The following is a 26,478-nucleotide window of genomic DNA, read 5'->3' as shown; positions in this document are numbered from 1 at the left end:
ATGCTCCGGTTTTCCCACAAGTTCAAAGACATGTGGTATAGGTGAATTAGGTAAGCTAAATCATCTGTAGTGTATGTGAGGGAATGAGTGTTTATGGATGTTTCCCAGTTCCCAGTAGTTGGCGGTTCAAATCCGCTGTGGCGACACCGGATTAATGATGTGACTAAGCCGAAAATAAAATGAATGAATGAATGAAATATATAATTTAAATAAATACATTTATTAAATGTTTTTAATGTTGATTTATTTAATAGAAATGTACAACCGTTAAACAAGAACAATATAAAAAACGAATAATGAGAAAACAAAGAAAATCAAGAAATAAAAAATAATACAAAAATACAAAGTCATGGACTGAACCCGAACCAACAGATTGTACATTAAGCAATGTACAGTTTAAGCATGTGACAGAACTGTAAATGAATATGCAGACACAAAGACACAAGTCAATCCTGAAAGTAAAAATAAAATAAAATCAATGCTTATAATATATCTAGCCTATTTAAATACAGTATTTTATATTCAATATATATAATGTAGTATAACTTAATGTAATATTTATTAAAACCATATTATGTTATATGTTTTAATTAGATAGTAAGAAGGTCGCTGGTTTGAGCCTCGGCTGGGTCAGTTGTCATTTCTGTCTAAAGTTTGCATGTTCTCCCCGTGTTCGCGTATGTTTCCTCTGGGTGCTCTGGTTTTCCCCACAAGTCCAAAAACATGTGCTATGGGTGAATAGGGTAGGCTAAATTGTCCGTAGTGTATGTGTGTGAATGAGCATGTATGGATGTTTCCCAGTACTGCGTTGCAGCTGGAAGGGCATCCTAGGTGTAAAACATATACTGGATAAGTTGGCGGTTCATTCCACTGTGGTGACCCCAGATTAATAAAGGGACTAAGCTGAAAAGAAAATGAATGTATGTTCTCCCTGTGTTTGCATGGGTTTCCTTCGGGTGCTCGGGTTTCCCCAACAGTTCAAAAACATTCGCAGCTGAAAGGGCATCCACTGTGTAAAACATATACTGCATAAGTTAGCGGTTCATTCCGCTGTGGCCACCCAAGATGAATAAAGGGACTAAGCTGAAGGAAAATAAATAAATGTTTTGATTATATGTATTTAATGTGTGTATATAATGTCTAATATACAATATCTATTATACATTTTATAGCTTTCAAAAGCAAAATTATATTTAAAAATTAAGAAAATACATTTCCAGTCTTGAATATATATTTTGAATAAATAATTTTAAAACTGTCGGAATATTTCATCATTTCCATGTGTGTTCAATAAAAAACATTTTAGGAGAGGTTTTTCTACAATGTCAAACATAATTGTAATTTATTGGATCCAAATGAATAATTGATTGACAGAATTCTGGTGTCCTTAATGCAAAAGTTACATTCAGGAGATGTGCCACAGTTTTTTATTTCCTGACTTATACAGGCAGCTAATATTAACAGGTGGAGTTTAGTGAAATTCGTCACTTGTCAATCATTCTCCAGTCCTCCATTGCCCGCACCCATACATACTTCCTCTTTTTCTACAAATTCTTTGCACAATATACAGTAAAAACCTAAGCCTTTTTCAACTTCACACATTCACAATGTGTTCAGTTTTAACACATTTCTGCTGACAGGGAGTTTAGCTGCAGAGCTCAAGTTAATTTTAGACAATCAGGCCTTTGCATTTCTATCAGCTTCATCTACTTCTGCAAAAATGCTTCATTAGTATGCAAAGCATATCACCTTTAAGCAATACAAATACACATTTTTTTAATAAAAAGAAAAAGAGACAAAAATAAGTTTAAAACATTCCTTTGAAATTCCTTATCCCCAACAAAACGTATCTTATTTTGCTTTCATTTTTAAAGCTGGACCTTTATTTACTTCCCAAACCTCCTGTTCAGTGCCTAATAAATTGGAGTTTTAATTTTATAGAAGGGTGAGCAAAAGATTAAATTCAGTTAAACTGTTCCTTTAACCTTGATCTTTCACTTTGTAGTCAATAATTCCACAATTTCCACCAGTAAGGGGATGATGAATGGATAGTTAAGCATTTAGAAATGTGGGTTTGTGACCTAAAGGCTGTAAGTTCAAACACCAGAAGCATTAATTCCTGAGCTGCCACTGTTGTGCCCTTGAGCAAGACACTTCAATCTGGCTCCCTACTAAGGGATGTTGTAAAATGAGCGGTGTCTATATACTGAAAACATGAGTTTGTATGCACAATAGCAAAACTCAAACTTAATGTGCCAACACCCATCCTCAATGTTTTATTTTACTCGAATCACACCATTGTCACTGCTCTGTAACTGCACACCATTGACTTCCCTTCGGCAGTGATGATGTCATCAGACCTCCCTGCTTGCCTCATTGTTTATGAGTGCTGGAAATCCTATGCTGCCCATTGACGAAGGTCAAACAAAGGACAGGCTCTGTTTATTTTCCTTCCAGCCAGCGAATCCACATCATGTTAAGAAGCATGGACAACAATCGCAAAAACACACTCGTGCCGCTGGGAGAGTCCAGAATGATGTTTCATGGATCAGCGGCCATATGTGGAGAAGCTGATGTTGAACTTCAAGCATTTGGTAGATGAGTGCACTGGGAAATGCAATTGTGTAGGAGCAAGAAGTAAGCTAGGGGTAATAATTAGACTGTAAATGCTGGGTTCCCACAATTGTTTTATTTTTGGGCAACCTGAAGGAGTTAACTTATTAGTTTCCACTAGTAGAGTAAATGTAAAACAATTAAGTTGTGCCCCCCGCCAAAAAAATGTATTGGGTTGTGTAATATGAATTGGGATGCTGACAAGGTCAGTGTGGATTCCAAACGCAGGTTTGTTTAGAATGGTCAAGCAAGCAACGGTTACAATTAGGAGCAAAGATGTATAAAGGAAAATCCAGAGTCATGGTCAAAAAAATAGGCGGTAGGTCAGTACAGGCAGGCAGAAACAATGCAAACATAAACAAAAAAACAAACAAGGCGAGGGTCGAAAACACGCCAAAGCAAGGCAGGGGAAAATGTGTCGTAATGTCACAACTGCAAAACAAGACTCAGTAATGTGTGTGTTTGAGAGGTGCATAAATTCATTTTCTTGTCTGCTTAGTCCCTTTATTAATTTGGGGTCGCCACAGCAGAATGAACCGCCAACTTATCCAGCACATTTTTATGCAGCAGTTGCGCTTCCAGCCCCAACCCATCTCTGGGAAACATACACACACACTCATACACTATGGACAATTTAGCCTACCCAATTCACCTGATACTGCATGTCTTGGACTTAGGGCGAATCCGGAGCACCCAGAGGAAACCCACGCGAACACAGGAGAACATGCAAACTCCACACAGAAACGCCAACTGAGCTGAGGTTCGAACCAGCGACCTTCTTGCTGTGAGGTGACAGCACTAATAGTCTGTGTAATTAGTCCTGAACAGCTTCAGCTGTGTCTTTTTGCAATCATGGGGATCTAGGCCAGGTGTGTGAGTGGTGCATGACTGGATATGTAGTTCTTTTGCTGGCAGATTTGTAGTTCTCTAGCGATCTGCACAGGCTGGATCGCTGGTGATCATGACAGGTCGTTTCAGTTTAGCAAAAAAAGTAGTTCAAACAAACAGCAAACATAATGGTTTGTAGTTTTTTGATTTGCGTTTGGGGACAGTTTCATGTTTATTGTATCATGTATATTCATGTAATTTTGTCAAAATGATTTCTGTTGTCACATAAAACAGTGAAGTCTGCATGCAGGTCAGCAGTTTCGATTCCATATTGCATGAAATGCAGCTCATATTGTAAAAATAACTTGGTTTCACACAATAATTTGTGTTGGGACAACATGAAGGATTTATTATTGTTTTTTAATTAAATGAATTAAACATAAAACAATTAAGTTGCCCCCCAAAAAACACAGAAATTGTGTTGTTTCAGCTCAATTTAAATAAGTAACAAACAGCAAACATAATATTTTGAGTGTAGTTTATTTTATTTGGTGAAAGTTTCATGTATACAGGCAACAATGCTGTCAAAATGATGGCGTGTTTTTTACATGAAACACTGCATGCCAGGTCAGTAGTTGGCGATTCCATATTGTATGAAATGCGACTCAAATTGTATGTCTATGCACGTACACTGTAAAAAATGCTGGGTTTCACACAATCAATTTGTGTTAGGACAACATGAAGGAATTAAGTTAATTCATTAGTTTTTACACATTTATGTTGTATTTTATTTGCTAGCAAATAGATTAAAATTCTTCCATAATTTGAGTTGACAACATAAAAACAAAAATAATTGACAAAATCTTCTGACCTTTTTTTTATTTGCTGCAATCTATTTTTTTAAATATTATATTATGAAATATAAATGCTTATTTTTTAGCTTTATTTATAGAGCACATTTAAAAACAACAAATGTTGACTAAAGTGCTTTATAAATCAACCAACACTCAAATATATACTTGTATATGTAAACAAAATAAAATTAATTAACTTCAAATTGAAGAGAAAGAAGATGATTTTTTAAAATGAGATTTAAAAGCACCAAGGGAAGAGCATGGCCTGATATATAAAGGCAAGCAATTCCACAGACGAGAGGCTGCAACAGAAAAAGCCCTGTCTGATTTTGATTTTACCCTATAGAAAATTTGATTCTGTTTTTTTTTTATTTTAATTTGATTACGCAGCAATACACTTTGTCACAGGTGCAGGAAGCATCATTGTATTTTGTACGATTCCAGATTGGTTATCTTTATATCAAAGGAGAAAATTACATTTGTTCTTATTCACTTTAAAACTCCCTTAGGTAAACCACCATCATATCTTTCAAATTAGCTAACATTTCACATAAATGACCAACGCACTAGATTTGGTTACTGTATTCAGTTAACAGTCCCAAGGGTATTGTCAAAACTTGGCAAATGTGCTTTTTCCTTTTATGCTCCTAGGGCTTAGATCTGCAAAATCATATTAATCTTGACACACTTCAGACTTTGAGTACCTAAAAACTCTTCTGTATAATGTCTTAAAAAATACCTGTAATTGTTTATGATCTGATCTGATCTTTTTTTTTTTTTTTTTACAAATGGTAATTTTGTAATTTTGTTCTATTGTTTTCTGTGACTTTTGTGTGAAACTTTGTCCTGCCGTCTTGACCAGGTTTCACTGGAAGAAGAGATAGTACTTATTTTGATAGTGCGTTTGTTGAGTTTAACTTACAATGCATCTACATGTCAACTTATTCTCATTAGATTATAAGTAGAATGTTGGGGTTGGGGTTATTGTAAGTTGACATGCACTTGCAAAGTTTCTTATAGTCAGTTACATGTTGAAGGAGCAGTATCAACAGATATTAAGCAAACAGTCCAATACTCAAAAGGACCATCAAAATAATGTGTTACCACAAATAACAATAACTTGTACTGAATCCTAAATTGGACTGGGTGCCAGGGAAGGGATTCTAAAACTGGTGAAATAGCTTTAGAACATAATTTTGCTGCTCAATCAAGATATTTCTAGAAAATTGTGCTGCTTATTTTTATTTTCCCTCTCTCTTTCTGTGTGTGCGTGTAATTCATTGTGGTCTATGCATCGTGTCAGATTCATTGCTATTGTCAAAATCATGATGAATGGAGTGTTTAACACGTTGCCCAGAGCCTTAATCAAAAGCACATTTGCCCACAAGTGGCTTCATATGAAAGCCGGAGGAGGTTTATGAGTGTCCTTGTTTAAAGTGATAGTCAACCCTAAAATGAAAGTCCTGTCATCATTTACTTTCCAAACACTGCTGAGTTCCTGCCGAATTCTAAAATATGAAAAACAATACTATACGCTTATTTCACACGGCCGCCATTTAAAAGAAAACGATAGCGAGGCTGTGGTGGGAAATAACCCTCGAATCCTCAGCGCACAACGTCACATCACTAGAAAATGGACATAAAAAGCATACTAAACTGTACCTTATCATACCGTACCACTCAGTGGAAACGGGCCATTAGTATGCAAGTGGTGAAGTTGTTCCCTCAAAGGATCATAGAAGCACCTTAGGGTCAACATGGGCTATTTAAGGACCAAACAAAGGTACAAGTCAGAAGTCAATGTGTATGAAAGGATCACTCATATATATCATAAGTTTATATACAGTTGAAGTCAGAATTATTAGCCCCCCTTTGATTTTTTTTCTTTTTTTTAAATATTTCCCAAATGATGTTTAACAGAGCAAGGACATTTTCACAGTATGTCTGATAATATTTATTTCTTCTGGAGAAAGTCTTATTTGTTTTATTTCGGCTAGAATAAAAGCAGTTTTAAATTTTTTAAACACCATTTTAAGGATAAAACTATTAAAAAAAGCCATACATTTTTCCGATAGTCTACAGAACAAACCAACTTGCCTAATTACCCTAACCTACCTAGTTAACCTAATTAACCTAGTTAAGCCTTTAAATGTCACTTTAAGCTGTATAGAAGTCTCTTAAAAAATATCTAGTAAAATATTATTTACTGTCATCACGGCAAAAATAAAAGCAATCAGTTATTAGAAATGAGTTATTAAAAATGTGTTTTAACTAAAGAAATATGTTGGAAAAAAAAACAGAAATTGGGGAAAAAAATTAACAGGGTGGCTAATAATTGTATGTATGTATGTGTGTGTGTGTGTGTGTGTGTGTGTATATATATATATATTGAACTTTGTGGACTGTTTTGTAACGCTGCAGATCTTCAAACTGGCCACTGCCAGAAATAGAGTTTGCTTTTCATTTATTCTCCAGCTCTCATCAGATCCATTGTAAAAGTGGTGTAATGATATACCTGCACAGTTGAGGCCTTCAGCAGTCAGAGAGTCACATCTGGAGAATAACTCTGGACTGCAGACGCTGGATTTGCTCTCAGGTCTAGTATGCAGTAAGTGTCTGAAGCACAGCTCTGTCAAAGATATAGGAAACAAAACATGAATTGCTCCATTTTGACAACAGCCGGCACTCAACTCCTCAGCCTTATTTGACATACTGCAAAGGACTTAATCTAACCACCCGTTAACCCATAAAGCAAACTAAAATATTTGAGTTTAAATGAAATGTATTTAAGATACATTATAAATAAATTGTAAAAATTTATTGATTAAAAAAGTACTTTAAAATCTGTAATAAAAGTTTGAAGGCTGTAGTTTAAAAACATTACCTGACTTAGAAAGCACAAATAAGTTCAATTAAAAATGAATGCATTCATGAATGGTTCAATCTAGGGGCTCCATAGTAGCAATGATTTCCTTGGAGGGAAATAAAACGAAATGTTTTTCTTTAGTTAGACTGTGTAAAGAGTGAAGCCATTGCTCATAGTGGTCCCCGGTGTGAGCTGTCTATTTATCCAGCAGAGATGAAGCACATACAGAAGGAAAGAAACGGAGAGAGAGCAGGGGTCATGGAGTTCATATCCAGGGAATAACTCTTAGTCTGAACCCCTTCTGAGAGCAGGCGGAGGAAAAAAAGTGTTGGGCAATGTGGGTAAAAGAGCTGGAGAAGAGGACGAGTGGAGGCAGCAGGGTTTATATTTCACCAGCAGAGAGGAGATGAACACTGGCAGAGCAAAGGAAAAGAAAAAGAGTTCCCACTTTGGCTGAACTTCATTCCATTGTGTGCTTGCAGATTTTCCCACAGGATGAACTGCATGGGCAGGCAGGAGATTTGTAGCCCTGAATGATTTTATGTTTTTATATTTGTTTTTGTCATTGTTGGATAAAATCAACTCTTCAGAGCCACTAGCTAAGCTTCCACCCAAAGATGTGAAATGAATTCATGCATAAAACTGGAATATTGTGTAAAAAATTTGTAAATAAAGCAGAGTTTCTATCCAATGAGTCAAAGAGAACCAAAAATGTTACTTACTGATAAACTGGTGCCAAATATCAAAAAGAAAGATGGATCTTGCTGCTGCTGAAGAAGCCACTGTGGGCCTTTTTTAATATAATAAATTACTTGCACATCAAAAGACAAAATGAAATGAATGTGTGGTTGCTTTTGGTGCCACTCGAGGTAATAATACTGAACCACTTTGGTGACAGACTTTGGCTGAAAGATTTTAGAATGACCAAAACAACATTCAGATGTTCTCCAATGTTGCAATGTGGTCGGTCCCCTGGCTTGTCTATTAATTCCTTCTCATTATGGCCATTTTTGTAAATTCATGATCTGTTATCACAAAATCACATCATTGTTTTTATTTGCATGCTGAAATTTATTTTATAAATGTATTTTTTATTGTAATTTATTATCTATTGCATTTTTTAATCGAATAAAAAGTTTATCCTACTCATTTTTTGTATGCACATCTTGGCATTTTCAGCAATCATTTTTATGCTATATTCCAAAATGCACATGACAATAGTCCCATCTGAATAATGTTAGCTGTTTTATTAGTGTTCAGTAGACGAATTACCATGTTTGTAAACATTTAGGATGTGCGCGCAGCGAGGTTACAGAAAAGAAAGCGTGAGCGCTAGCATTTACAGTGAGGGAATGACATCCGATGCGGTACAGAGTTTGTTGTTGTCTTAGAAATAAGTTATATTGATTACATATGATATATATATATTATTTACATAATACTTACAGCATATTATAACAGCTTGTTACCCAATGAAAAGCACAGTCATTTGGCAAAATTAACCTTAAAGGGTGGCATTCGTCTGACAGGTCCATTTGCGATAGCACCCTCCCAATGGATATTGGATAAGACGAAATGGCCAAGCATCCAGCCCCAAATATACAATCTCAATGCAGCTCCAAGTGATTTGACAAGAGAGAAGATAAAAGCCTACTAGTCTTTGGATGCTTACAATTTTGTTCTGTGTGGTCATGTGCAAGAAATAATGTTCCAGAATTACCAATTCAAAACTTTGTAGTGCTAAAAACCGAGGTTCTGCCTAGCCAAAGACAAGAAAAGAAGATGGAGCTATACAAGCTCTTATACAATCTTTTTGCAACCGGGAACCTGTGTGACATCATGTGTGACATGGGTTTGTACTGTAATTCCTCTATAGCTTTGTTGTAGGGCAGTGTTCTGTCCAATTGTCCTTCCTCCCATTCAAAAAGTAGGTAGCACATCTCAATGACGATGTATATGCTACCCGTCAGATTGTAGAACTAGTGTAGATTTTGATGTGGAGTGAGGTGATGTAAAGCTGTAAATCCAACTATAGAGCAATTAAAATTTAAATTTGCACACCCTGCTGAAAAAAAATAAACCAAATGACTTTTATTGTCACAACATCAGCAGCACGTGTGCTATGATGAGTGAAAAGCTTACCATATGCTGGTAATGTATGCTTTGATGCTGGTCTTGCTGGTTTCAAAGCTGGTTTTGCTAGTCTCGATGCTGGTCTTGCTGGTTTCAATGCTGGTTTTGCTGGTCTCAATGGTCAGAACCGGCACTGAGACCAGCAAGACCAGCATTGAAACCAGCAAGATCATCATCGAGACCAGCAAAATCAGCTTTAAAAACCAGCAAGACCAGCATTGAAACCAGCAAGACCAACATTAAAACCAGCAAGATCATAATCGAGACCAGCAAAACCAACATTGAAACCAGCAAGACCCACATTGAAACCAGCAAGATCTTCATTAAGACCAGCAAGATCATCATCAAAACCAGCAAAACCAACATTAAAACCAGCAAGACCAACATTAAAACCAGCAAGACCAACATTAAAACCAGCAAGACCAACATTGAAACCAGCAAGATCATCATCGAGACCAGCAAAACCAGCAGTGAAACCAGCAAAATCATCATCGAGACCAGCAAAACCAGCATTGAAACCAGTAAGAACAGCATTGAAACCAGCAAGACCAGCATCAGTATTTAACATGTGGTTTAGTGTTTAGCATTGTGGCTTAGTGTTTAGTGTGTAGCTCACTGTTTAGCATCATGGCTCAGTGTTTAGCATTGTGGCTCAGTGTTTAACATGGTGACTCAGTGTTTAGCATGGTGGCTGGGATGCATGATACGCCCTAATGAGGAAGTACGCAATATCAAATACAGGCACTGAAAATACACTGTGCATAAAAAATGACTGTTTAGTTCCTCAGAAATCTTGCTGGAGAACAAAGTCATATCTTGAAATCTGACAAGGAAAATCACTATTGTGTTCAAACAGTGAATGGATGGAAATCAGCAGCACTCAATAAAGAGTCCACAATGAAAAGGCAAGGACGCAAAGCAGTGTTTAGCTGGATTTATTGTTTTTTTTTCATCAGATGTGATCAGATTTGTTTTGTGCAATGTTGTATTCTTTATTCATTTATGTTGCACAATGTATATGACATCCCAGTGGTTTTACATATACAGTTAGAGTCAGAATTAAAAGCCCCCTTTTGATTTTTTTCGTCTATTTTAAATATTTCCTAAATGATTTTTAACAGAGCAAGGAAATTTTCACAGTATGTCTGATAATAATTTTTCTTCTGGAAAAAGTCTTATTTGTTTTACTTCGGCGAGAATAAAAACAGTTATTAATTTTTTTTAAAACCATTTTTGGGACAAAATTATTAGCCCCTTTAAGCTAATTTTTTTCGATTATCTACAGAACAAACCATCGTTATACAATAACTAACCTAATTACCCTAACCTGCATAGTTCACCTTATTAACCTAGTTAAGCCTTTAAATGTCACTTTAAGCTGTATAGAAGTGTCTTGAAAAATATCAAGTAAAATATTATTGACTGTCATCATGGCAAAGCTAAAATAAATCAGTTATTAGAAATAAGCTTTTAAAACTATTATGCTTAGAAATGTGCTGAAACAAAAATCCCTCCATTAAACAGAAATTGGGGGAAAAAATAAACAGGGGCGCAAATAATTCAGCGGGGCTAATAACTCTGACTTCAACTGTAAATATTTAATAAATATATAAATATGTAAGTGTTTTTCATGCACCTTTCCCTTTTGGGCTTTTTGGGTTTGTTTTAGGTACTTTATCAGTCTAGTGTAAACAAAACATGAACAATACACATTTAAGTGCTACTTTTGTCTTTAGATTTCAATTGCAGTACAAATCTTTAAAGGCTGATTTCTCAAAAGCTTTTACTCCACCGCTGAACCATAAATCTCCACTTCAGCAGGACATAACACCAAACTTCACAGCTTTATTCATTTTTGTGTTCTTAAAGTTTTTACAGAGGGATTTGTTCATATACATAACATGTCTGATAATATGTAACTTTATATTCTAGCAAAAATATGATTTTTACTTCTGGGTGCCGCAATACTTTTATATTTTTTATATTTAATATTTATATATTAATATTTAATATATTAATATTTAATATTTTAAAAATGTTTTACAGACATACAAAATCCCTTCTTTAAAAAACTTTGACTCTAATATGTGAAAAGTAAAATTATAAATTTGAACCTCACATATGATTTTTGTGCTAGAAATGTATTCAAATCAGTGCATGTTTAATGAAATCAGGTCTAATTTGCATATTTAAACAGACTGTTTGAAAACTTGTAATGCAGAAATATTTTTCATTCATTCATTTATTTTCTTTTCGGCTTAGTCCCTTTATTAATCTGGGGTCGCCACAGTGGAATGAACCGCCAACTCATACAGCATATGTTTTACACAGTGGATGCCTTTCCAGCTGCAACCCATCTCTGGGAAACATCCATACACACTCATTCGCACACATACACTACAGACAATTTAGCCTACCCAATTCACCTGTACCGCATGTCTTTGAACTTGCGGGGGAAACCGGAGCCTGCGGAGGAAACTCACGCAGGGAGAACATGCAGACTCCACACAGAAACACCAACTGACCCAGCTGAGGCTCAAACCCGCTACCTTCTTGCTGTGAGGCGACAGCACTACCTACTGCGCCACCACGTCATCAAATGGTTTTTATTTCTTATTACAATTCTTAATGTAGTCACAATAGTAGGAAATATGATGATAATAGATGTTTTACCCTATTCACCTTATTGTCCTGGCCTTAAGGGATAGTTAACCCCAAAATAAATAAATCTGTCATCCTTTACTCACACTTCACTTGTTTAAAACCTGTATAAGACATTTTGAAGAATGCTGGTTACTGGCACGCATTGACTTCCATAGTAGGCAATAGAATACTATGACAGTCAATGGATGCCAGTAAACAAACTTTCTTCAAAATATCTTATTTTCTGCTTAAAGAAACTCATAAAGGTTTAAAAATAACATGGGGAGATTAAATGTTAATTTAAAATGTTAACATTTAATTTAATGTAAACTATCCATTTATTGTTATCTTCATAATCCTACTTTTATAGTCAGTCAAAGCAGAATAAGGTTTTATTTCAATGAAGCTATTTACTGCCCAGTTATTTGTTGATGCAGTTTTTTTCACGGGCATTTGTAAACACTTTCTTTAACTTCCATAATAAGTAGTATAGTGGTGGACATCTGCAAGATGACGTGCCTCTATGTGAGATGCTGTCTTTCATGTTTTATACACATCCGTGTAAAGCTTACATCAGTGTGTGAAGTGCTGAGAGTGTTTCCGTTTGCAGTGGTTTACAAATGGCAAACTGTGCTGTGACAGTCAAAACACTCCGAGGATGCTTTTGCTAATATTTAGTGGAACTGACAAATTTAGACCATCGCTGTATAAAAAAAGCCTGTTTGCATGTTGTGAAGGTTCACTAAAATACTTCAGCAGATGGACTATATGATTCAGAATAAGGAGCCATTATTCAGTCCTCTGTGTCATGTACTGTATGAAGTCAGTCTAATTGGCTGCCCTAGAAATGTTGCCCTAAAACATCTATCTATCTATCTATCTATCTATCTATCTATCTATCTATCTATCTATCTATCTATCTATCTATCTATCTATCTATCTATCTATCTATCTATCTATCTATCTATCTATCTATCTATCTATCTATCTATCTATCTATCTATCTATCTATCTATCTATCTATCTATCTATCTATCTTTCTGTCGATCTGTCTGTCTGTCTGTCTATCTATCTATCTGTCTATCTGTCTGTCTGTCTGTCTGTCTGTCTGTCTGTCATAAATATGCTAGCAATATCTATCTATCTATCTATCCATCCATCCATCCGTCCGTCCGTCCGTCCGTCCGTCCGTCTGTCCGTCCGTCCGTCTGTCCGTCTGTCTGTCATAAATATCTATCTATCTATCTATCTATCTATCTATCTATCTATCTATCTATCTATCTATCTATCTATCTATCTATCTATCTATCTATCTATCTATCTATCTATCTATCTATCTATCTATCTATCTATCTATCTATCTATCTATCTATCTATCTATCTATCTATCATAAATATGCTAGCTCTATCTATCTATCATCCATCCATCCATCTCTGTCTGTCTGTCTGTCTGTCAGAAAGACCCCGTGAGCTAGGGATCCCTTCAGATTCATCAACACTCACGATCACGTTCATCAAATTTACTTAAACTAAGCATTCTAAAGTATGGCTGTCTTTTACATGTAATGATTCTGAGACAGCAACGTGAAGCAGACGCTTTACAAAAGTTGCGTGTAGGGGTGAAACACTTCAAACTTATGAAATGTGAGGGCTCATGAAAGCTAAATGCTACATTTTAAGAGTATTTTGTTGTATTTCAATACAGGATTTTATTTTGATACATTTGTGGCTTCTGTATTTTGTAGCTTATTTTGATACACTTTAAATTGATGTCTTTGGTATTTTATTTCAAAATACATTTTCAATGTGTTTTTGCCCATCCCTGGCAATATGTCATACTACAGACAAATATCGATGTTTGAGATGCTGATCATTCTTAACCAGTGTCAGCACGCAGCGCTGGAGTCAGAAATGTTTGGTTCTGAACTTCAACATCCAGCTGATGTTATTTGTGTGCAGCTGCTCAGTTTGGAGGAGTACTAAAGTGGCCATAAACATGGACTAAAACAGCTTAAAGCGGACAGCAGTTAAGCAGGGTTTATTGAGGTTGTAAGAAGGAGCCCTCACGTCCATTAGCAGCAGTATGAGAGACTTCAACACAAAGTCTGAGTTTTATATTTCCAGTAATTGAGTTGTATTTGCTTTATGGTGGGTGGAAGTTGCTGGTCTATTGACTCCTCTTTGTGTAACAGGTCCTTTTAAAACAAAACTCTTGATATTTCCTGTGCACTATATAGAGATTGTTTTTGAATAATACACTTAGATGGATTTATATAACAAGGTCTGTCTAAAGTTTGAATGATCCAGCAAGCATCGTGATGCCAGAAACACTACCTGAAAGGTTAATCTGAAAGCTTTAATTACAAATTTAAACTTCCCCCCAGCCTGATCTCACGAGGAAACTTCAGTATTTTACGTTTTGTCAGTTTAATGGCTAATTCGTATAAATTCTTACGGGTTCAATTGTAGGAAAATTTACAATTTTAAAAGGAGGCATGGCACCCAACCCCAACCCTAACCCCAACAGTCATTGGGTGATGAGCAAATCTTACTAAATTGTACAAATTAGATCGTACGAATTCATATGAATTAGCCACTAAATCAAAATGTTACGAATTGCCGTGAGATTGCGTTGTTCCCCCCAATTATCTTCCATCCCTGTAATACATGTAAACTACCTTGATGTAAAAATGACGTCAAATTGACATCTAGCATTGATGTAAAAAACTAAAAACAGTCCTGGCAATGTTAGATATCAATTTAATGTCGTTTTGACATCAAGGTAGTTTACATGTATTGTAGGGATTGAAAATCCAGCATCAAAAAACTAAAAATTGATCACAGGACAAATTTCCTCAAATTTACCTGCCCTTAAAACCGAGTTCAAGTGGGTTGGAGACTCTTTTGTCTTGCCTTTCAGATGTGAAAGTCTGGTTGTCTTCGAACTTTCTAGATTGTTATGAGAGTAAAACTGAAGCAATTGTGTTTGGCCTGTCAAATTCTTCTTGGACACCACCAGTAAATCTAGGTAAATCAAGTTTTTGTGTGAAGCCTTGAGTAAAAAAATCGTAAAAAAAATCGAGTAATGTTATCTTTGATGATGGCTTGACATTTGATAAACAGATTAACACAATTGTCAAATCCTGCTTTTTTCAGCTTCGACTCTCAGAAACAGTCAAACCTATTTTATCTAGAACATTTAAAAAAAAAAAAATTCATGCTTTCATTACTTCTAGATTGTACTACTGTACTGCACTATATTTTGGGATTAGTCAGACAAGTCTATCCCGCTTACAGTTAGTTCAAAATGCTGCTGCAAGGCTTTTAACCAGTCATAAAAAACATGACCACACCCCACCAGTCTTAAGCTCTTTTTAGTTTTTACTTCTAGTGCATCGTTTTACTTTTAAAATTCTTCTCTTGGTTTTTAAATCACTAAATGGCCTGGCTCCTTCTTACCTGTCAAACCTGTTGACTGAACATCAGCCTGGTCGGTCTCTTCGGTCATCTAAACAGAGACTGTTATGCATCCCAAAGTCGAGGCTGAAATGCAGGGGTGACCGTGCTTTTGCAGTAGCTGGTCCTACCTTGTGGAATGCTCTGCCCCTCTGTATTAGGTCTATATCATCTCTGTCTGTTGTTAAATGTAGGTTGAAAACGTACATTTTTCATTTGCGATTTGTTTTTGCTGTAATTTTATACCTTTCTCTTTGTGATTTGTATTGTTCAGCACATTGGTCAACCTTTGGTTGTGTTTAATAGTGCTATATAAATAAAATTGACATTTAGTTTTTGATGCCAATGTTAGAGCTCAATTTGATATCATTTTGCACAGCATTTTTCAGAAAATAAAATACTAATAATAATAAAATAAAGCAAATGCAGAGATATGATTTTTTCCCTTTAGCCTCCATCCATCTACAATGAGGACCAACCTTTTCTTTTTTTTACTTACATTTGCATAATTTTTATGTGTAGGTTTCTTCTTAGCTGTATTTCATAAACTATAGATTTTAGATAATTGTTGATATTTACTGTATATCTGCCTTGTTTGAAAACTATTTTAAAAATAATCATTTTAATATATTCATTTGTTTGACTGTAGTGAAGACTGAACAAATATGCTTGTCATGTGATTTTTTGGAGGGGTCACATGACATTTAAGATTCAACATGGTTTCTCCTTGGCCTTCATTCATGGCAGACATCTTAGGCCTGTTTGAAAACCTATGAATCCAGTCCCATCCGTAATTGTAATAGATATTGTGGATATTTCAATATGGATTTGTGGTTGTTTTTGCAGTTGTTTTGGATCACACATCACCTAAATACTCACATGGAGTCTGGAATTGGTGAGTGTCCTTCATTCCAGTGCATTCATTCAACGGTGTGGCTTGTTTCTGTCAAATAATCATGCTTTCAACTCAATGCTTTAAATAATCATGCTTAAAATAATACAATGCTTTTAACAATGCTTTTAAGAAGCTTGAGTATAAAACAACATGCTAACATTTATAGCTTGATCATCACGAAATTTTGTAGATCGCTTTCTTTTTCACTTAACAGTTCTATTTGAAAGTTTTTTTTATTCTCAACAGGGTTTTAAAGCATCATTAATTGTTCATCAGTTGATTTTTGTTGTTGTGGTTTACATTCCATCATTTATCTTTAAGATATTATAACACAATCTAAAACAAAATGCTAACAATTTTTTTAAATTTGTTTTGTCTTGATTTTTGTATAAAAACTTGTACTTATACTTTGCCATACAACCTATACCATTCAGCTATACCATGCACCTTAATGAATACTTTTAGCTAAAACACCCCTCCAAAAAAAAAAGTCTCAAGCTTCATCGCCCTGAAGAATGTATGGGGTTTCCCTGTGGTTGTGTGTCATTTTGCCAGTGTGTTTGCGAAAATGTGCATATTTCCGCTGTTACTTAAACACAAGCGCTGGTGTGTACGTTCGTGTCATGATCTGAACTGTGCAGGAAGTATAGCCAAGGGTGTTGTGGGGAGGAAGAGAGCTGAAAATGACAAAAACATGGATCGAGGCAAACCAGAGTCATAACAGCTGAGAGGTTGGTGTGGCCGATGGAGAAGGGATTGTCTGAACCGCAGAGTGACGGCAATAGTCAAATCCTCAACCCGGGTCAGCCGAAGCTGGGCTTTTTTTGGAACGATTTAATGCGACTCTCAGACCTCGTGGTCATCTGGCATGATGAGATTTGTAAGGTCACTTCCTTTAGCAAAGCCAGAAGAGTCACCATCTGACCGAATGCCGACATAAATTATCAGGTTTCCTTGAGCGTTTCTGTGGTTAAGAAGTGCATAACCTTGGGAAAAGTGGCTGATGTCATGGAGTGCAATCTTCAGCAGTTGATGGGATGTGAATTTACTGCCAGTTGACTCGTCTAAACATGTTTCCAATAAACCACGACCTGCCACAATTGCTGTCGTAAAAATTTGTCATGTCACTTTGCCCGCCTCTCCAATGTGAAGAGGTCGGCGACCCTCTTTAAAATGTAGGCTTGTGTTTGTGTCAGTCTCTTAGTATTCATGTGGTGAAAACTGAGACTTAAGAATTAATGTGGCTTTTTGAAGTTGATGAATGATTTTATAAAGGTAAAAAGTGAAAACTGATCTGTGCATGATAAAGAATGGAGGGTCTTTGTAAGCTGATATATATGTACAATCCACAGGTTTTTAATGAATGGTTTTAATTACTTCTCTTTGGTGGGTTTGTTATGCAGTTCAATCTTGGGTCATACACTGCTGTTTAAGGTTGGAAAGTTTTTTTTTTATTTGATCAAACATAGTGTAATGACACCAACCTATCAGGCACAGGACTGACTCTTTACCCCAACATCATGGGATTTGCATTTTGCTTGGAAATGAAAATCAGTTCGATGTCAGAATCCAACGTTAGGCTGACGTCAATGTCCAACGTAGGACAGTCATTGCATTTTTTGTTGCTTTCCAGCGCAACCTAAAAACAACAAAATACCAACTTCTAAAGATGTTACAGTTTGAAGTTGTGTGGACGTCACCAATATAGTAACGAGGTTTTGGTAGCCATACCTGATACATAAATGTCAGTATTTAACTTCAAGATGACGTTGGTTTAAGATGTTGACTGTGTTTGATTTTGGTCACTTTCCAGCACAATCTAAAATCAACAAAATATCAACGTCATTTCACGTCGTTATTGGATGTCAAAATAACATTGTCCTTTGATGCTGGCGGTCTAAATCCAACCAAACATTAACATCTTATGTGTGTCTGCTGGGAATAATCATTTTTGCACGTCAAAATAAGAATTTGACTTTTAAAATTAACTTTTTAAAATTTATATTAACTTTTGTGGTGGAAATGTGGGCTTATAGCAAAGTTGGATAGCTCCAGTATTAAGTGTCCTGCTTCTGTATTCATAAATCATTTTGATTCTGATTTCTAAAACATTTTCTTGGACTGTCCTGCTTTTAATGTTTGTAAAACTTTTTTATGAGGTGGACTAAAAGAATCTGATTAATTTTAGAATTTTTATAATATATAATGCAGAATCGGATATACAAACTGGAACGATACGATGAGATACGATACAATATGCTGATTTGGCCCTCAGGAAACATTTATTATTAATGTTGAAAACATTTATGTTGTTGTTAAACATTCAAAAATTTCTTCTGCTGCTTGTTCAACCTTATTTAACTTATTTACTTATTTCAAATGAGTTGAAACAACACAATCCTTCATTTTTTTTTTTTTTTTTTTTGGAACAACCTAATTGTTAACCTTAGGGTGCTTTCACATCTGTGAATCCATTAACTTGTTCTGAAACTGGGATTAAAATTGTTACATTGTTGCTCTTTGTTCTTGGTGCGATTCACTTTCACACGGCAAAGTTTCTAAATGGACAAAAATGGCTAAAACAAGTCATGTGTGAGTAAACTCTCCTCACATTGGTCAGAGTTTCACGGTTTATTTTGCAGAGTCATGTTCAGCTGTTATGCGTCCTTATTTAAGCTATGACAATGAGCAATACGATGATAAGCAATGTGAAGACCAGTGGGTTTGGTGGTGTTTGACAGGGTGTGTGCAGTGTATGGAAGGCCAAATGGGTCAAATTGCGCCTATTACCAAATGCGTGTCATCCCCAAAATGCCGTGATTTTTGCTGTCTTTTCTTTTTAAACGCTGAAAATACCGATGTTTTGGGGATGACACGCATTTGGTAATAGGCGCAATTTGACTCATTTCTCCTTCCATACCCCGCTCTTCAGACACGTAGCCCACACCCTGTCAAATACCACCAAACCTCCCTTCCATATTGGGAAGGGATGCGGTGGGGAGGGGTGAGAAGTGTGCGATTATCACTCGTTTGCGGGCATTCAGGAGTCTCTGTGCATTTGCGGGAGACTCACAGAACTTCTGTGAGACTTGGGATGTCTGGAATGACCTCCCGCCCTACTCCTAATTCTCTCTTCATATAGCCGTATGCCTATTACATATCCATAAAACACTGTGATATAGCCGGGCTCGGATCGTATTGCTTTTTCACTATAATCCATCCGCTCTAGAGTTTGTTTCAATCGAGCTGAGACAACCTCATTCAGGCAATCTCAGCCCAATTGTTTTGGCGCGGATCTGAGCTATGAGCTGAGCTATATGCTGGATTCACATATGCCAAACGAACCACGCTAACTGGGCAAACGAGACCCTAAGTTAACCTAAAAGCTAACTTAATGAAGGAATTGTGTGGAACCCAGCATTTTTTATGTTTACATGATGCTTTTCGTTAATTTCACTTCATTTTCTTTTGGCTTAGTCCCTTTATTCATCAGGAGTTACAACTGTGGATTGAACTGCCGACTTATCCAGCATAAGTTTTTTTCCAGCTGCATCCCAGTACTGGGAAACATCCATACACTCTCATTCACACACATACACCACGACCAATTTAGTTTATTCAGTTCACCTATAGCGCATGTCTTTGGACTGTGGGGCATATTGGAGCACCTGGAGGAAACCCACGCAAACAGGGAGAACATGCAAACGCCACACAGAAAAGCCAACTGGGACTTGAACCAGCAACCTTCCTGCTGTAAGGCGACAGTGCTAACCACTGAGCCACCGTGTCACCCCTCATGCATTTTGTTCAAAATAGAAGTCTTTTATAACATTATAAAAGCATCCATTATCATAAATTATTGAAGTTCATGTGTCCTTGCTGAATAGAAGTATTATTTTCTTTCTCTTTTTTTATATTTAAGTGGTGTGGTGTATTTGCCTTCACACATCTTTTTTAGCAATGTGTATTATTTTTGTCTAAAGCATTCAAAAAGACTTCTTAATAATACACAAAGGACACACATTTGCAAGTAAAATGTTACCTTCACTTTGGATTGTGCAGGCCTTAATTTAAATGCAGAATACTGAAGGTATTGATTACATGCATTGAGCTATTCTACTGTGAGCTCAGTGACAACTGTGTGCTTGACTAGGATCAAACCCTATTGAAATGAATTTGAGTAAAGCCTTGTACTGTTTTTGCAGCTGCCTACAGTATGTAGATGTAAATCAGTCAGGTTATGTGGTTACATGCGGTTACTTATGAGGCTATGTTGGATTGCTAGCAAGTTGTGTTGTCTTAATACCAAAATTATGGCTTTTGATACAATGCCTGTCATATAATAATTTGGAGTCAGTGGTGTTGTCTGAGATTTGAGAGGTGATTTATTTATTTATTTATTTATTTATTTATTTATTTTGTCTTTGATAGCACTACCGACTTTAAAAAAAGGAAACCAAGGAGATCCACCAATGCAAACCACTTGTAGTAGACATACTCCTTCTCTCTCCTTATGCACCAGACACGTTCTTGTAAACACTGCATGCTTCTTGTAAAATATTGCGCAATGCTGAGCGTGCTCCATACAAAAACCACATATTGGACACAGGTGTAGGTCTCCTCTCCGTATGCACCAGACACTTTCTTATTAACACTCTGTATCTCATTTCAGAGGCTGGATACTCTGAAGGATGTATTTGAAGGGCGTTTGTGTCAATGCAACACAATAAAGGCTGTCTTGTTTTAAACCAGGGGTCACCAACATGGTGCCCGCGAGGATCTTATGTGTTGCCCACAAGCCTGTTCTAAAAAAAGCTCACCATAGCGCCACTTACCAGTAAGCTTCATCTAATATAGAAGTAATCATTTAAAAATGTAAATATTTGCATAGATGTATAAAAATAAAGTGTTGCACATTGATATATTAAATACAAGCTATTTCCTACCCTGTTAATTCATTGTTGATAACTTTTGTGAGATCATTAACATGATCAGTGTCTTCACATGGATGAATATCATTAATTATTACCAAAAACCTAAAGTATAATTAATAGTAAATTGAGCAAATTTGTGTGAAAAAAAGTGTTTATCAAACTGGTAGCCCTCCACATTCATCCGTACCCAAGAAGTAGCTCTCAGTTTCATAAAGGTTGGTGACCCCTGTTTTAAACTAATTCAAATGGTTCCCTCAAATGCAGCCTCCATAAGCATCCTTTGTTTTCCGGGTAATGAAGGATCAAACCAGTGGATCCTTTGCAACCCTGAACATCTCAAGATTCATTGTGTGCTAAAAATGGCCACCAACTGACGAAAGGGAATAGAAAAAAAAAAACCTTGAGAGAAACCAGGCTCAGTTGGGCACAACCAATTCTCTTCTGGCCAAAAGTCCTGTGCAGAGCTGCAGTCTAGGCACCGGAGGCTGAAGAACCCTGGACAACCAATGTGTAGAAACTGCAGATGTGAGTAGTCCCTGTGAGTTTTGTGTAACAAATGGGCCGGGTGATACTTTCAGACTTCCCTCTCCCTCCGGGGGGGGATCCCAAGGCATTCCCTGGCCAGCTTGTCCTGGGTCTTCCCTGAGGCCTCCTTCCAGTGGGACATGCCTGGAACACTTTACAATAGGCGTCCAGGAGGCATCCGAAACAGATGCCTGAGCCACCTTAGCTGACTTCTCTCGATGTGGAGGAGCAGCGACTCTACTCCGAGCTCCTCCTGGGTGACTGAGCTCCTCATACTATTAGGGTGAGCCCTGCCACCCTGTGAAGGAAACTAATTTTGGCCGCTTGTATCCAAGATCTTGTCCTTTCGGTCATGAACCAAAAATTATGACCATAGGTGAGAGTAGGAATGTAGATTGACCGGTAAATTAAGTGCTTTGCCTTTCGGCTCCGCTTTTTCTTTACCACAAAGGACCAATACATCGACTGCATTGCTGCTGCTGCTGCACCGATCCGCCTGTCAATCTCACGTTCCATCCTTCCCTCACTCGTGAACAAAACCCAGAGATACTTCATCACCTGGGGTAAAGACTACTCCCCTTCGGCAAGACATGTATGTAAATTTCCATTGTGTTCTGCGCTATTTGCAGTGCATTTTTTTATTTGCATGTGTTGACAACAAGTTGTTTTCTCTGTATACACTTACTTTCTGCATTTGAAGCTCATTTGAGTTCTCTCGGCAACTGTAGTTTCCTCTTTTAAAGATCTTTTGAATAATTGTTTTCTTAATCTGGATTGCTGCTTGTCTTTAATGGGGCTGATAATATTGTAAAGGCATGGAGGCTGTTATTGTGACAGCGGGTCACATTGTGCTCCATATGATGAACAGATGCATTACATTGTGTCTAGAAATGAGGTTTTCTTCAATGCTTGTAAGCAGAATCACACACATAAACTCTACAGCGATGCCAGTGGAGTTCTGAGGATAAAGTATACTTTTTTTTTTCTGTCTTGTTTAAAGTGAGGTAAAACAGCTGTCTTCCAGCTGAGAACACTTGCAATAAATAAACACACTCACACACACACAATTTTGTCAGGTTCAGAGAGGAATAAAACTGACTGCACAAAATAGCTGTAAGAAAACAAGAAAGGTTATTAGAGGTTTAGAATGACAGCTTGTTTCAGCCATTGGATATTCTGCAACTAAAAGTTTATTTATTTTATTTATTTTTCTACCTTTAATTCCCCTCAGAGTTCTGCGTTAACATTGTACAATTCTGACTTTCGTTTCTTGGAAATCTGAAAAAAATGTCAGAATTCTGTGGTTCAGATTAGTTATTTTGAGTATAACTTTTATAATAATATAACTTTTAATAAAATGCAAGACCAAATAATAATGGACGTTTTTAAAAAGGTTTTTAAAATTTTTGAATTTTTATAAAACAAATTTTGTTATTAATGTGTTACTATTGTTTTTTTATTTAGGCTTATTTTTTGTATGACTTTTTAGGACTAAACTAGTTGGTAAACGAATGTGAAGTTATAAATTTTGAACGAAAGAATTGTTGAAAAAACAAATAAAAATTCAAAAAATTTACCCAAAAAGAACTAAAGAATCTTTTGAAGATTAAGATAAAAATGAAGTTTTTCACATTTAAGTTTTTTCTTTCTTTCTCACAATTCTGCTTTTTATTTCTTGCAATTTTGAGATTTCCCCCTTTGAATTGTAATTTTATTTATAGTAACTGAATGTTTTACTTTTCAAATTTTATGTCTATTAGTTTTTCTGATATTTTATTTCATATTTCTGAAGTTCTAGATTTTTCACAGTTTTTTTTTACAGCTCTCACTTGATTCCTCAAAATTCAAAATTTATATATCACAAGAATTATTTATTTTCTTCTCAGAATTGCTCTTTGAGAATTTTTAGACTTTCCTCAGCTTACTTTGAATGCTTATAGCTAATGTGTGAACTATACAATGATAATCAAAGGGGGGGTCAACTTTTCCAGTGATGTCAGTTTGTGTAATACATGCTTCAGTTATTTATGTATTGATTTAAATGAAATCTAATCTGTTATCATTCATTCATTTTCTTGTCGGCTTAGTCCCTTTTTTAATCTGGGGTCGCCACAGCGGAATGAACCGCCAACTTATCCAGCACAACTTATCCCTTCCAGCCGCAACCCATCTCTGGTAAACAAACACTCATTCACACACACTCATACACTACGGACAATTTAGCCTATCCAATTCACCTTTACCGCATGTCTTTGGACTGTGGGGGAAACCGGAGGAAACCCTGCAATCGCAGGGAGAACATGCAAACTCCACACAGAAACGCCAGTTGAGCCGAGAATCAAACCAGCGACCTTCGCTTTCAGTGTTTTGATGGATATTTAGTGTATTCAGATGTACAGCATCCTCTGCTGTTTTAGACCTCAAACTATACATCCAATTTGACTTTACTTTCAGGCTATTTGTACATACAAACCCCTATTCTTGTCTAGTCCTGTGAACACTTATGATGTATGGTGCTCTAGATCTGGCAGTTTCAGTTTGTTGAATGATTTTTTTCTGGCACTGACTAATTGGCGCAGATATGCATTCACAATGGTATGAACCATTATAGGGGAGGTCAGTTGTATATTTATATTATTATTTTAAATGTTAACATTATTATGCATAAAATGCAGTGAACTATTTGTCTCTATTAAAGGACTGACCCCTCCATACATCTTGTTTTGATGTCCTTCAGGGGAGATCAAGCATTATTTTGGGGGGGTCAATCCCCCCCCAAACCCCCTGTAATTTGCACCCTGCTTATAGCGGCAAGTTTATAAGAAAAAACTAAATTCAAGTATTTTTGAGAAAACAGACTAAAGCAGAATCATAGGATAAAAAGATATTCATGTGTTTTTTTTTTTTTTTTCCAATTCTAAACTTCCATTATTTAGACTTCAAATCACTGAGGGGAAAAATCTGTCTGCACAGCAAGACTGAAAAATAAGATTGCTTACATCTCTCACTCACCTTCATGTCTTTCAAACCCTGCATGTTTTTCTTTCTTCCGTGAAACTCAAGCCGGGGAAGATTTTCAGGGAATTATGACTCAGCCGTGTGAATCACCTTCCACTTTTTGATATATGGAAATGACTTGGACATTCAACTAAACCATCATCCACTTTTGTCTCTCACAGAAGAAAGAAAATCATGCTGGTTTGGACAGAGAAATGATGACACGATATACCCTTTTTGCCTGAACTAGTCCTTTTACATACATAGGTCATTAGGTGTTATTTTATGTTAAGACATGTCTTCCTGACTTTATTAATGCCAGGTTTTATCGTCCAGTTCCGATCGAGATTGAAAATGCATGATCAGGCCCCATTTCCCATCATGTGATAGGATCTAGACATCCCTAATAATATTAATAATAATAAAACTGAAAAAAAAAATCAGCTAGTTGCCAATTATTCTTCATAAGTATAAATAAATAAATAAATAAATAAATAAATAAATTTTATTTATTTATTTATTTATTTATTTATTTATTTTTTATTTATTTATTTATTTATTTATTTATTTATTTATTTATTTATTTATTTATTCATTCATTCACTCATTTTCTTTTTGGCTTAGTCCCTTTATTAATCAGGGGTCGCCCCAGCAGAATGAACTGCCAACTTATACAGCATAAGTTTTATACAGCAGATGCCCTTCCAGCTGCAACCCATCACTGGGAGACAGCCATGCAATCTCATTCACACACATACATTACGAATAATTTAGCTTACCCAATTCACCATGTCTTTGGACTTGTGGAGGAAACCCACACGAACACTGGGAGAACATGCAAACTCTCACAGAACTGTGAGACTGGCCCAGCCAAGACTCAAACCTTCCATAAATAAATAAATTCTATATTATTTATTTATCTTTTTTTAAAAAAGTAACAAGTTTAAAAGACAAAACATCAAATACAAAAATGGATTTATTGTAAATGTATAAATATTGATGATTAAAAACTGCAATTTATAACTACACTATAATAGGACAGAAACCAAAACATTAAAGTTATTTTGAGCTCATAAGCATTTATCAAATCAGGGGTTATTGGGTACATGCTTTTAAAATTACCCCAAAAATTGAAAATAATTTGTAAACATCTGACAACATTTAGCTAGTCCCTCTCTCTGTTAGCATACTTTGAAAATGATCTGATGTTTTTCTTATTTCTCCTAACTCTTTTACATCTAATTGCTGTTGTGTTCCTATCAAAACCACACAAACCATGTATTTTGGTTGCAAAGTGATGTTTAAACACTAAGAGCGAGAGAGAAAGACAAAGGCGTGTGTGTGTGTGTGTGTGTGTCTTAGTTTGGTCACTATTCATCCTAAATATTTGATATAGGAGTTAGTGCGTCCCAAAACCTAATAATTTATGTTTAAATTATTATGAGTTCAAGTTTGACATTAAGCATCACAATATTTTGGGGTCCAAACATCTATCAGAAGCCAAAAGTGAACAACAAATAAATGCTTGCATACTGTAATACTACTGAAAATCATGATTGTAATGTTTATATCCATGTCTGATCTCAGTTTGGTCAGACAGTGATTTAAAATCATATTTTAGAAATCATTATAATGCTGGTCTGTGATTAATTAGTCAGAGACTGCAGTTTACACCATTATATTGGAAAAGATTAGCTTTAATATGTGTTATTACTAAACCGTGGTCATAAACAG

The 26,478-nt window shown here is 36.0% G+C and overlaps 1 protein-coding gene and 1 long non-coding RNA gene across 3 annotated transcripts in view; both read left to right on the top strand.

The window, feature by feature from the left end:
• Positions 1-8,309, top strand: part of LOC141378526 (uncharacterized) — a 28,394-nt gene extending 20,085 nt beyond the window's left edge. The window contains exons 4-5 of the long non-coding RNA XR_012393249.1: positions 6,771-6,903; positions 7,370-8,309. This is a non-coding gene — a long non-coding RNA (uncharacterized lncRNA). The remainder of the gene's footprint in view (positions 1-6,770; positions 6,904-7,369) is intronic.
• A 7,813-nt stretch (positions 8,310-16,122) lies between these two features.
• The window catches only part of emilin1b (elastin microfibril interfacer 1b), a 183,992-nt gene continuing 173,636 nt past the window's right edge, over positions 16,123-26,478 (top strand). For both annotated transcript variants that reach the window (XM_073927497.1, XM_073927495.1), the window contains exon 1: positions 16,123-16,288. The gene's annotated coding sequence lies outside the window, so the exon portion shown is untranslated. The remainder of the gene's footprint in view (positions 16,289-26,478) is intronic.

Source organism: Danio rerio, chromosome 17 (assembly GCF_049306965.1).
Source record: "Danio rerio strain Tuebingen ecotype United States chromosome 17, GRCz12tu, whole genome shotgun sequence".
NCBI classification, from domain to species: Eukaryota; Metazoa; Chordata; class Actinopteri; order Cypriniformes; family Danionidae; genus Danio; species Danio rerio.
Note: the sequence above shows the minus strand (reverse complement) of the source record. Positions and strands in the feature narration are given on the sequence as shown.